The sequence below is a fragment of the Mastomys coucha genome, unplaced genomic scaffold (genome assembly GCF_008632895.1).
Source record: "Mastomys coucha isolate ucsf_1 unplaced genomic scaffold, UCSF_Mcou_1 pScaffold22, whole genome shotgun sequence".
In the NCBI taxonomy this organism is placed as follows: domain Eukaryota; kingdom Metazoa; phylum Chordata; class Mammalia; order Rodentia; family Muridae; genus Mastomys; species Mastomys coucha.
Window position 1 is genome coordinate 26,097,547 of NW_022196905.1, and position 12,698 is coordinate 26,110,244.

Consider the following 12,698-nt stretch of genomic DNA (forward strand, 5'->3'; position numbering starts at 1 on the left):
GGCTTGATCTAAATGCACTATCTCACTTCTGACAGGATCTCCAATGCTTACTGGAATGTGGAGGTTCCGCTTTTGTCCTAAAACTTGTCCTTCAACCCAGAGGGTTGTGGTTTGCTGGTAGCTGGCTCAATCTGAAACCTGAGCCTTTTACAAATTGAACCCTGATAAAGGGGCAAAGAGCACATGAGCTGTAATTCCCCCCTTCTAATAAAATATTAAAATCTACAGAAAATAGAAACCTGTTTAGCCACCAGTATGCAATGACCAAAAAATTTCAAAAGAAGACAGAGATGTAGAGAAGAAGCTGGACTGGACTGCAAAACAGGGAATCGACATAAAACCAGCCAGCACATATATAAACTTGGTCTGTCAGAAGAGGTATTGCACCTGGGGACCTGGGAGGAGGTGCTATGACTTGCTCTTTGCTAAATCACAACAAAGTTAGGTACCACCGGGAAAAGAAGTGAAATTGGACCCTTACTGTCCTGTGTATAGAGAAAACCAATTCATGTGAATTAAGGACCCTAATGTGACAACTACAACTTTAACATTTTAATAAAGAACAAGAGTTTGATGATTTCAAGTGCATGAGACGTTCTTTTTGTTTTTGTTTTTGTGTGGGGGGGGGAGAGATTGGTTTTTCGAGACAGGGTTTTTCTGTATAGCCCTGGCTGTCCTGGAACTCACTCTGTAGACTAGGCTGGCCTTGAACTCAGAAATCCGCCTGCCTCTGTCTCCCAAGTGCTGGGATTAAAGGCGTGTGCCACTATTGCCTGGCTTGAGATTTTTTGTTTTGTTTTGTTTTTGTGTTTATTTTTTGTTTCCTTTTTTTATGACAGAAAAACAACATTATGATGGGCATGCCTGTAATCCCAGCACTTGGAGGGTAAGGCAGGAAGATCATGAGTTTGAGGCCAGACTGGGTTATACAGTGAGACCCTGTTTTTAAAAACAATGTTAAATGATGGGGATAACCACTGAAGAGACAGCTCTATAGTTAGAGCACTGGCTGCTCTTTCAGAAGATCTGGGTTTAATTGCCAGCATGGACTGCTTACTGGCTTGCTACCCATGCTTTGCACAGCCTGCTTTCTTCAAGTGTCTGTGACTCCGGTCCCAGGAGATCTGTCGCCCTCTTCTGGCCTTTGTAGGCCACTGCGTGCATTTGGTACACTGCATGCCTGTGGCTTGCAGGCCAACATGCATAGACATAAAATAAAAATGAAAAAAGTTCTTACATACAAAATAAGAGTTGGTAGGATGGCTCAGTGGATTAACCCTAGTGATCTGAGAGCCTGCGTTCCATCCCTGGGACTCATACGATAGAAGAAGAGAGTCAACTCCTGCAGTGAGTGTCCTTTGGTCTTTACCCATGACTTGGCACTCCCTCACTCACACCCACATTTTGACACACATTTCTACATATATGTCACGATACACATGGTCCCCGTGCTCTCAGAACTACATGTAAAGATGTGCTGGATACTTTTATATCAATATCAATTTGACACAAGCTGAAGTCATCTGAGAGGAGAGAACCTTAGTTAAGAAAATGTCTCCAAGCTGGGCAGTGATGGTGCATGCCCTTAATCCCAGTGGAGGCAGAGGCAGCTATATCTCTGAGTTCAAGGCCAGTCTGGTTTACAGAGTAAGTTCCACGGCATCCAGGGCTATGCAGAGAAACCCCATCTCAGTCCTCCTCTCCCAAAAATGCCTCCATAAGATCAGGCTGTAGGCATTTTCTTCATCAGTGATTGACAGGGGAGAGCTCAATCCATTGTGGGTGGTGCTATGCCAGGGTTTATAGTCCTGGGTTCTCTAAGAAAGCAGGCTGTGCAAAGCATGGGTAGCAAGCCAGTAAGCAGCACCCTCCATGCCCCCAGGTCCCTGCCTGGACTTCCTTCAGTGAGGGACTATGATGTGGAAGTGGAAACCAAATAAACCCTTTCTTCCCCAGATGCTTTTGGTCATGGTGTTTATCACAGCAATAGGAACCCTACTGGACACGAAGTATTAATAAATAAATAATTTTAAAAAATAAATAGTGTGCTCATGATAAAGTGAAAATAGCACACTAATGCAAAAGAAGGGCTAGGGTGACCACTCAGCAGGTGAGGCTGCAGTGCAGGCATGGGGACCAGAGACCGCTCAGCAGGTGAGGCTGCAGTGCAGGCATGGGGACTGCTCAGCAGGTGAGGCTGCAGTGCAGGCATGGGGACCGGAGACCGCTCAGCAGGTGAGGCTGCAGTGCAGGCACGAGGACCAGCAACCACCTCTAAACACTGGTGTAAATATTAGGTGGCCACTGGGCCACTGGGCCCAGCCCCTGGAGCCCGAGACAGAGAACCCCTTAAGCTAACTAGCTCGGGTCTAAGTGAAGGACATGTAGCTGTCTTCCTATGGCCTCTACACATATACGGACACATAGGCGCTCCCTAACATTCTCATGTACCTACATAATGAACAACAACAACAACAAAAACCCAAACCCTCCATGAGCACGAATGTAAATAAGCTAAGTGATAGAAACCTCAGCCCCCAAACTTGAAGAAAATATTTGTAACCAAAGGACTCATCCCTGGACTGTATAATGCTCAGATAAAAAGAACGAGACACCACCAATAGGACTGGACAGACAAGGGAACAAGAATAGTCTATAAATGTGGAAAGTCCGCCAAGGATGTAACTCATAGATGCAGCATGTGCTTAGCATGCATGAGGCCCTGGATTCAGTCCTCAGTGGACAGCCAGTCCTCAGTGGACAGCGTGGTTTTTTTGTTTTTTTGTTTTTTTTTTTAACAAAAAAAGTAATTTTCGGGGGAGGGGGGAGTAATTCAAGACAGGGTTTCTCTGTGTACCCCTGACTGGTACTCACTAAGTAGACCAGGCCAGCCTTGAACTCAGAGATCCACCAGCCTCTACTTCCTGAGTGCTGGAATTAAAGGTGTGTGCCACTCTAACCTGGCAAAATTAATTACTGAAAAAAAAAATAAGAATTTTAAGTCCTGTGAGAGGGTAACAGGAGTATGGCAGTGTCAGGTACTGTTAGGGAATTAGCATTTCCACCCAGCTGCTGGGTTAGGATTTAGCCATTTTGCTGTGCTAGCAAGGTACAGCCACACTAGAAAACTATTTTCACCAAGGGAAACTGGATGCATACATTTTGTAGGTATTCTAGTTCTAAGTATCTAGTTTAGAATAATGATTATCCACATAGACAGTCTATTAATGCTATTTTTAAAAAATAAATCTTAAAAAAATAAGACTAACAAACCCCAAGATGCTGGCACATGCCTATACTCTAAGTGTTTTGATGTAGAAAGCAAGCAGATTGTGGGTTTCAAAGCCAGCCTGAGCTACAAAGTGAGACCCCCATCTGTAAACAAGCAAATAAAACGGGATGCTGTGGCAGGCATATGTCATCTCAGAGCCTCAGGGGGCTGAGGCAGAGGGACTGGCTGAGCCCAGGAGTCTAAGCCAGCATTGACAACACAGCGAGACCTATCTCAAAGAAATACTCTAACCCCCAAACCTCCGGCCCCTAAGCCATCAGCATCAGTACCACTGGAGGTGGGTTTGTTTCTGTTAGTTGTAAAAGGTTTCCAGAGAGATAATTCTCATGTACGGTCTTGGCTGAGAACCATTCCACTGTGATGTACAAAATGAGGTTGCACTGTGAAAGACTGGACATAGCCCAACTCTCTATAACTAGAATAAATGAGTAGCGGATTCCTCATATGCAGACTATCATGTACCAGAGAAGAATGCTTGGCAGCACATTCTTACAGGATGCTAAGTACAAAAGGCACCTTTTTGTTTGTTTGGTTGGTTTTGGTTGTTTTGAGACAGGGTTTTTCTGTGTAGCACTGGCTGTCCTGGTACTAGCTTTGTAGACCAGGCTGGCCAAGACCTCACAGAGAACTACCTTAAAAGACAACTCCTTGGGGCTAGAGAGATGGCTCAGAGGGTAAGAGCACTGACTGCTCTTCTGAAGGTTCTGAGTTCAATTCCCAGCAACCACATGGTGGCTTACAACCACCCATAGTGAGATCTGACGCCCTCTTCAGGTGTGTCTGAAGACAGCTACAGTATAGGGAGCAGGGCTGGAGCAAGCAGGGCCATCCTGAGTTCAAGTCCCAGCAGCCACATGATGGCTCATGGTCATCTATACAGCTACTCATACACATTAAATAAATAAATAAATAAATTTATTTAATTAATATATAAATAAATACATAATGCAATGTCACTGTGTTCAAACATAACAGAAGAGGGCATCAGATTCTATTACATATGGTTGTGAGCCACCACGTAGTTGCTGGGAATTGAACTCAGGACCTCTGAAAGAGCAGTCAGTACTCTTAACCACTGAGCCATCTCCCCAGCCCAAAAGGCAACTTCTTAATAAGAAGCCCAACAAGCTCATTGGAGTGTCTAAGATCAACACACAAAGGTCAGTCTGCTTTTATATGACAGTGAGAGACAATTTTAAGAAGAAATTAAAGCAGTAACCGAACTTATAATAATATCATACCAAGTAATGAAATATCTTTGGATAATAATACAAACAAGAAAGTAAAGGTCACATATGCTGAAAATGGTAAAATGTTAGTGAAATGCATAAGAAAACCAAAACAGATGACAGACAGACCCAGAAAGGCACCTGCACTCATGGATCAGCAGAATTAATATTGCTAAAGCACTAGTGCTACCCCAAGCAACAGAAAAAATGTGTGCAAACCCTGTCACAGCTGTTATGACCTTCAGTGAAGGGGCAAGCCCAGCCCCAGGGCCTGTAGGATTATAAGGGCCCCGGATAGCCAGAACATACTGAAACAGAGGAATCCAGAATCAGGAGCCACAGGACTCATACTAAAAACTCCAGCACGTCAAATGATGTGGCACTCACATAATGATAGCAGATGGAAAGATGGCTCAGTGCTCAAGAGCTGGTACTGCTCTAGCACAGGACTGGAGCTCTCAGCACTCACAATCACCCATGACTCCGACTCCAGGGGATCCAATGACCTTTCTGACCTTCTAATGCACTGACACTCATGTATGAACCCATACCCACCCCAACATAAATACACAGAATTAATAATCTAAAAAATCTTAAATACATATAGAGAGAGCCAGTGGCCAATGGGAGAGAATTGTACAATCGAAAGTCTAGGTCTAAATCATCCATACATCCATGGAGTTGAGTTTCTGTTCTACTTTTTAGGATTTATTTTTATTTTATGTATGTCTGTGTACCGTGTACATGCAGTACCAGCAGAGGCCAGAAGAGGGCAATGGATCCTCTGGAACTGGAGTTATTGATATAATTGGCCAAGGGTGTGCTTGGAATTGAACCTGGGTCCTTTGGAAGAGCATCTAGCACTCTCATCCTATGAGCCATCTCCCCAGATTTCACAGAAGTGATTTGAACAAGTCAAGATGGCAAGATCATTCAGTGGAAAATGGAACTATTTCACCAGTAGCCTAAAGAATGGTAGTTAAAACCTTGACCTAACGCCATAGGCAAAATGAATGCAAAATGGTTCCTCAGCAGAAACATACAACAATGCAGTCCCTCTGAAGACAGTTACTCAAACCCTCTGTGACAGTTCCTCAAAAGCTGGAAAATGGTACATGTTAGTGAAGGTATGGGGAAACTGGAATCCTTGTCCATGGCTAGCAAGTTCTCAAGAAGTCAGACACAGAGTGGGGAGACGGCTCAGTGGGTAACACAGTGGTTGTACCAGCATGAGAAACTGAGTTCAGCCCCAAGCACTCACATAAAAGCCAGCAACGGCTGGGTTTCTGTAACCCTGGTATTAGTGGGTGAAGACAGGACCACCTAGCCAGTCTAGCAAAAATGCAAGTTCATAGTGCAATGTGAGACCTTCCTCAAAAACTAGGGTGAAGAAGCAACTGAGGCATCCTGGGGACTGGGGTGAGAACAGCCGCCAGAGGCTTACATGGCTGAACACTCGGTACCTACCTCTTGGAACTGTTGGAGAAGTATTAAGAGGTGGAGGGCGTGTATCTCTGGGGGCAGGATGCACGTGCCCTTTGAGGCTCCAAAGCCCCACGCCAGCCCCACTGAAATCTCTGCCTCCAACTTGCAATCAAGACATGACCTGTGCTGCTTGCTGCTCCAGCCAACATCATGGACTGGAATGCTCTGGATCCTTTGTTCACCTAAACACATTCTTTCATGGTTTACTTTGGTCATGGTGGTGTCTTATTACAGCAATCAAGAGTAACCAAGACAGAAGCTGGTAGCAGGGAGTGGTCTTTTGCTATGAAGGGCCTGCCTGTGCTATTCTGGGGAAGAATGTCTTTGAAATTTTGAAACTTTGGACTAGGAGAGCAGTTGAACACTGTAGGTAGGGATTAATGGCAATTCTAGTAGGAGCTTGGGAGACAGTAGTAATGAGAGCTATGGGGACTATGGTGGCCCATGTCAGAAGGAACAATCTTAGCAACTGGACTACAGATCATTCTTGTGATATTTTGGCAGACTGTAGCTATTTTTCTGCTCTTGTCCTAAGAATTTGCCTGAGGCTAAATTGAAAAGCAATGGATTAAATTTGTTGGCAGAGGAGATTTCAAGACAGACTAACATTGACTCTGTCATTTGGTTGGTAGTGATCACTCTTACATAGGTCTACAATGAAAACGAGCAAGCAAAGCAAAATGTACAGCTTAAAGAGAGAAAGGGCTCCAGGAAACTTAATGTTGGAGCCAAGGCTTGTGCTGAAAGAGGGAAGGAGATTAAGGAAAGGCCTGATCTGAAATGGAATGGAGGGAGGAGAGCCTTGGGGCAAGACCCCACAAGCTAAGCTCCCAATTGTGAGAAGAGAAGGCCTGAGAATTTTCTGACCTTAACAAAACCACACATGAAAGCTGCTGCTAGTGTTGTTGAAATGGGGCAGGCTCCATCCCAAGTGCACAGCCAAGCTAGGCAGTGCTGTCCATGCATGTCCGGTTTCAGCATCATGAAGGAAACACAAGTAAAGAGCTTGTGGAATCTTCCTCCATGTTTAAGGAGAGCTGCTGAGGCCAGGCAATGTGTTGCAGGGAAGTCCCTACCTTGAAAACCCTGAAATGCCATTACATGATGCTGCGAAGGTAAAGCCTGGGTTTCCCTGGAGACCCCATGATATAAAAGGTGACCGAGCTGTGGGATACCTGCAAGGAGATCCATAGACAGGGAGTGGAACCAGCCTGGGGGGATGTTGCAGGCAGCAAAGCCAGAAGGACAGAGCCACAGAACTTAAAATTTTCCCTGCCAGGTTTTGGTCTCTCTTTGGTCCAGTGTTCCCTCACTATGATCCCTTCCCTCCCTTTTGGAATGGTATTTTTTATTCTCTGCCATTAAATGTTGGAAATACATGAATCTTTTTTTAGATATTATAGGGGGTATAACTAAGAGAGTGCTTTCAGTCTCAGAAGAGACTTTGAACTCTGGACTTTAAAGGGTTGAGACTGAAAGGCTATCGGAACTTCTTGACTTGGACTGAGTCATTTTGGATTATGATATGGCCACAAGCCTATGAGGTGATGAGAATGGCCCCATAAGCTCATTTATTTAAATGCTTGTTTCCCAATTGGTAGAATTGTTCAAGAAGGATTAAGAGGTGTGTCCTTGTTGAAGGAGTGAACTAGGAGTGAGGCAGACCACCCATCCCAGCAATGGACAGACACGATGCTCAACACTTTCAGTGCCTGACTCAAAAGGAGTCAGGTCTTCAGCTCCCACTTGCTTGACTTCTGGGACAGCCAGGAAGGACAGGACAGCCATCTTCCCATCTCATGCTTCCAAGCAAGCCATCTCTCCTTTGGCCAGCTCGTATGGATCTTGGATGAAAAGATTTGGACCTTTTCACCACACATACTCTGATTCTAACCAGCTTGTTTCTGGTTATACCATGTTTCCTGAACCTGGCCTGGAAACAGAGGGGACCCCAGTTTCTATCTTTTAAGTCCAAAGCTGTAGGAGGATCCAGGGTGAGGCAAGAGATAGATATGTCCTCCAGTGGCAGATAAGAGGACTAGTATCAGTAATGAGGAACATAGTAAGTTCAGTGAGCACCCCCCCCCCAAAAAAAAAAAAAACCTCACTTCTGATCTCAGTGAAGTTCCTCCACCAGGTAAGGCTGTGTAAATGCCACTGGGATAGGTGAGGCATGCCATGGACTTTGGTGCTGGCAGGGAAGGAAGGGCAGGAAGTGCAAACTGCATGCAGGTTATATGCTCTAATAACCAAGAAGAGCCATGCGGCACCCTGCCACCAGGTGGCATCCTAGTCCTGGGGGAAAGTTGCCACCTTGGAAGTCTTGGTTTGGCGCGTTTTATACAGAAAGAGCCTCAAGGGAAGAAATGCCCAGAACACGGGATCAAATCCCAGGTCGAGGGGCCTGAGACTTTGTGCAATAACAAGAGACACTCTGGTTCTAGAGTTGGTGGTAATTTTAGACATTAGGGGTGATACTCATAAAATTCTGAAGTCTTGGGCTGGTGAAATGGCTCAGCGGGTAAGAGCACTGACTGCTCTTCCGAAGGTCATGAGTTCAAATCCCAGCAACCACATGGTGGCTCAAAACCATCCATAATGAGATCTGATGCCCTCTTCTGGTGCGTCTGAAGACAGCTACATTGTACTTACATATAACAATAAATGAATAATAAAAAAAATTTTTTCTGAAGTATTTTCACCTTGCAGACATAAAACCCAAACCAACACAGGAGAATCGTTGACGGTCCCTTGGGTGCCATCATAGCTCCCTCTACCCACCTGAATACCCAGAGAGGGTTACTGAGGCAGTCACCCAGGGTCGCACAGGCTAGTTGGTGAATGGCAGCAGGCAACTGTCACACGGCATGAGGAGGAAGGGACGGACCGCTCCTTCCTTTGTCCATCCACCTGAGGTCCAGACACTGGGCTTACAGCTATGGCTCTGGCCCACAATGGCTCCTCCTAGCCTTGAGAGCAGAGAGTGAACCTAACCATATACAGTGCCACTCCATTCCAGACCACAGCTGAGTGCCATATGGAGAACAAAACAGAATGAGATAGGCATGGGGGTCAGGGGCAACTTCAGTCTCGAGATGGAAGCAGGAAAGCCACTCCCAGATGGTGTGTGGGTAGCCGCCTACAGAAAGTCTGGGGCAGGAAACAGGAAGTGTGAACAGACAACAGCTGCTGCGTTCTCTAGGTTCTAGGTATTTTTTCCAATAAACTAGTTTACTTAACCCCAGTGGTGAGGTAGTGAGGTTTTCACACTCTTTCCTCAGTAGGAACCTGAGGACGGTGACAGCTAACTTTGTTAGGTAACAGAACCAGGTGGTCTGGTTCCAGAGTTAGTGGACCACCATTCTGTTTCCCAAGTCCATGGTGGGGAGTGAACAGATCTGGTGCTGAGAACTGACCTCCATGTTGGACGCAGGGTAGGAGCAGAAGTGTTGGCACCCATTCATTCGGGGAAGTCCCCAGCCTCTTGCCAGCTAGTGCCAGACTGAAGGAAGGCCTTCAGGGACCCCTCCGGTCCTCTAGTCTCCTCTGAGGCAGTCCAGAAGCCCCAGATCCTTAGCCCCAGCCTCTCCCTTGGCAGCTAACTGGGCCACCTCATTCTAAAGGGATTTGATTCTCTGAGACAACCAGAGACTGGTGAGAAAGGACTTAGGGATTAGTCAGTGATACCCAGGAAGGGACTTAATCAGAGGGGTTCAGGTGTGGGAAGTGGGGCTGGGAGAGGATTTGTATCTCTTGACAAAGACAGGGTGGATCAGGGAACTGAGAAGGAAGTGGGGACCCAGGGGAGGAGAGGGGTGGACTTAGTTCTCATTTTCTCTTTGTTTTCAAATAACCCATGATAACAACAACAACAATAATAATGACACCTCGCCCTGTGCATTCACTACTTCCCAGGCATGTCACTTGGAATTATCACAGTGACCCCAGGGGAGAATGGCAAGGATTAGTTTGTATGCTAGGCTACTGGGAGAAGAGAGGTAACCTGAGGCAGCTGCAGCCGCACAAGGCAGGGTTAAAAGGAGGGGACCTTCCTCCGGGGCTGCTCTATGAGTTCAAGGGCTTTCCAGAAAGTTCTTATGGCTCTGGTGTTGTGGAAGTAGAGTGTTCCACAAATATTTGTTGAAGGGTTTAAAAGACTGGGCTGTGTTTCTGTCTCACATCCCCGTGCCAATCTTTGTACCACTTTGCCTGCCACGGGCCTCAGGAGATCAGAGGTCAGGGCACTAGGGGAGGGACTTTTATTCTGAGGCCACTGTTCTCCATTGGGTGAGGAGGCCCTGGAGGCACAAGCAAGTGGCCATGGAGGGGACACGGTGCCCCCATTCTTGCTCTCACACCCATGCATGCTGGTGTTGAATAGCTTCTATAACACATTAGTTCTGGGACACAGAACAAGGCTGACACTTCCAGTCCAGAGTTCTTCCTGTGCCCAGAGCTGCTCCCTAGAAGAATTTAAATCCCAATGCCCTAATTCCTAAAATTAAAGCTCCCAAGCTCTTCTTTTAGTTGTCCATACTTCCTCTGTCTCAGTTCCCAGCAGGGCACACTCAGAACCACACACACTTATGCTACCAAATCTTACTTCAGGCAGCCTTACCCTGGGGGCCAGGTCCTTCCAGTTAGTCCAGGTGACAATCACAACAAAGAAGAGTCCTGGTGAAGGTTGGCAGAAGTCACATTCCAATGGGAAGATAGGGAAGATGTTTCTAGAAACAGCTTTGGGTCAGGGCTTTGAGGGCCAAGCAAGAGCTGGCTGAAATAAGAATAACCGACAGGGGCTGGAGTTGCGGGGAGTGTTTCTGGGGAACAGCAGGGAACATCTCTGGCAGTTAAGGAAGTCTATGGAAAGAGGGATTTTGGCAGTTCAGGTCACAAAGGATGCTGGGAAGAGATGGAGTAGGCCTTGAAGCAAGACAATGGGATTGGGGTGACTTCTGAGGGATCAGCAAGTGATGGTTCTTGAGGAGAGGGAAGCAATATACCTCGAAGGGAGGGAGAATTGTAGGGCATGGGGAGGGAAATGGAGAAAAGGTAAGATAGGAAGGAGGGCGTCTCAGTCACCAGCTCAGGGGAGTTTGCCAGACTGTTTATCTAGGATTTATATTATCAGATTAAACCATTGGCTTCCCAGTGGGCTGGACATGGCAAATCTCAGTGGAAGCAGTGAGCAACCAGGGAACTGGAAAGGGGCAGACAAGAGGGGGAGTTCTTCACTCAGTCTTTTTCTTGGTATCCACTTCTTTTGAGCTTGGGGAAAGACTTCAGGGTCTAAGTCCTTTGTGGCTTTTTTGTTCGTTTGTTTGTTTCAAGACAGGGTTTCTCTGTGTAGCCCTGGCTGTCCTGGAACTCACTCTGTAGACCAGGCTAACCTCGAACTCAGAAATCCACCTGCCTCTGCCTCCCTAGTGCTGGGATTAAAGGCATGTGCCACCACTGCTGGCTCCCTTTAAGTGGCCCCTGCAGCCAGGTTTGTCTTGACTGCAGGTGCTCTTCTGTAACCACCCCTCATCTCAGCTTCCTCCATACATCATGTGACTTGCCACCTTAGAGAACGGACCAGCCCTTCTAAGAGAAGCCTTCTGCATGCGTGTTTAAATTGTCAGGCATCGCACCACCAGCAGGGGCTGTTCTACTTTCCTTACTAGTCTCTACCCAGTGAGGAGCACACTGCCCCTGGGCGGCTGTTAAAGCTCCTGAAAGTCTCACATCCATCGAGGAAGGCAGCTCTATCCTGTACCAAGCCAGAAACCAAGTGGCCAGGGACACCTGTGTTGCCTGGAGACTCTGCTGGGGTCAGGCTAGGGACCTGCCAGCCACATGCTGCCCCTCAGCCCACCCTTCATCAGATCTCTTAGGAGGAGGCCACACCAGGGGCACAGCTGGGTCCTTTTCTATGCCAACCAAGAACAGGCCTATTACCACCTGCCTCGACTCTGGGTGAGGAGAGACAGGTAGGACCTTCTGCTTCCTACAGTCCCAAGACCTGGATTGGAGGCAGCCGAGGTCATCTCTGCATTAATGCCAGGCATGAAGGAGTGGGTTCACCTGATAGTTTCCCATTGCCCAGCCACTGGGCACCTTACATCTGTCATGCTATTAATGACTTTGGGCAAGCCATGGCCTCTTTGAGCCTATCCCACACCCAACTCCCATCCCTGCTGCTGTTGCTGTTAGGTGAACCTCATGAACATCATGAGATAGAGCTTACTTAACTTTCCTTCCCCAAACCCCCCCCCCATCTTTCCCCTCCAATACTTGTCGTTCTTTGAGCCCAGGCTGGCCCAGGCTGGCCTTCCTGCCTCAGTCCTGATTGCTGTATTACATACGTATGTCACCATGCTTCATCCATGTACTGGGGGATGCGGGGGTCTGTGGAGACTCTGATAATTGAAGCAATGGGGACTCATGGCCTAGAAGGTCAATGTTCCTAAGGAAGGTCACACCAAGGTTTTAGGCACCACCTGCCTGGCCCCGGCAGGCTGCCTACTGCCTCCACATCTCTGACTGTAGCTACACTTTTCTTTTCTCTCTCTCTTTCTTTCTTTCTTTCTTTTTAAGATTTATTTATTATTATATGTAAGTACACTGTAGCTGTCTTCAGACACACCAGAAGAGGGCATCAGATCTCATTACAGATGGTAGTAAGCCACCATGTGGTTGCTGGGATTTGA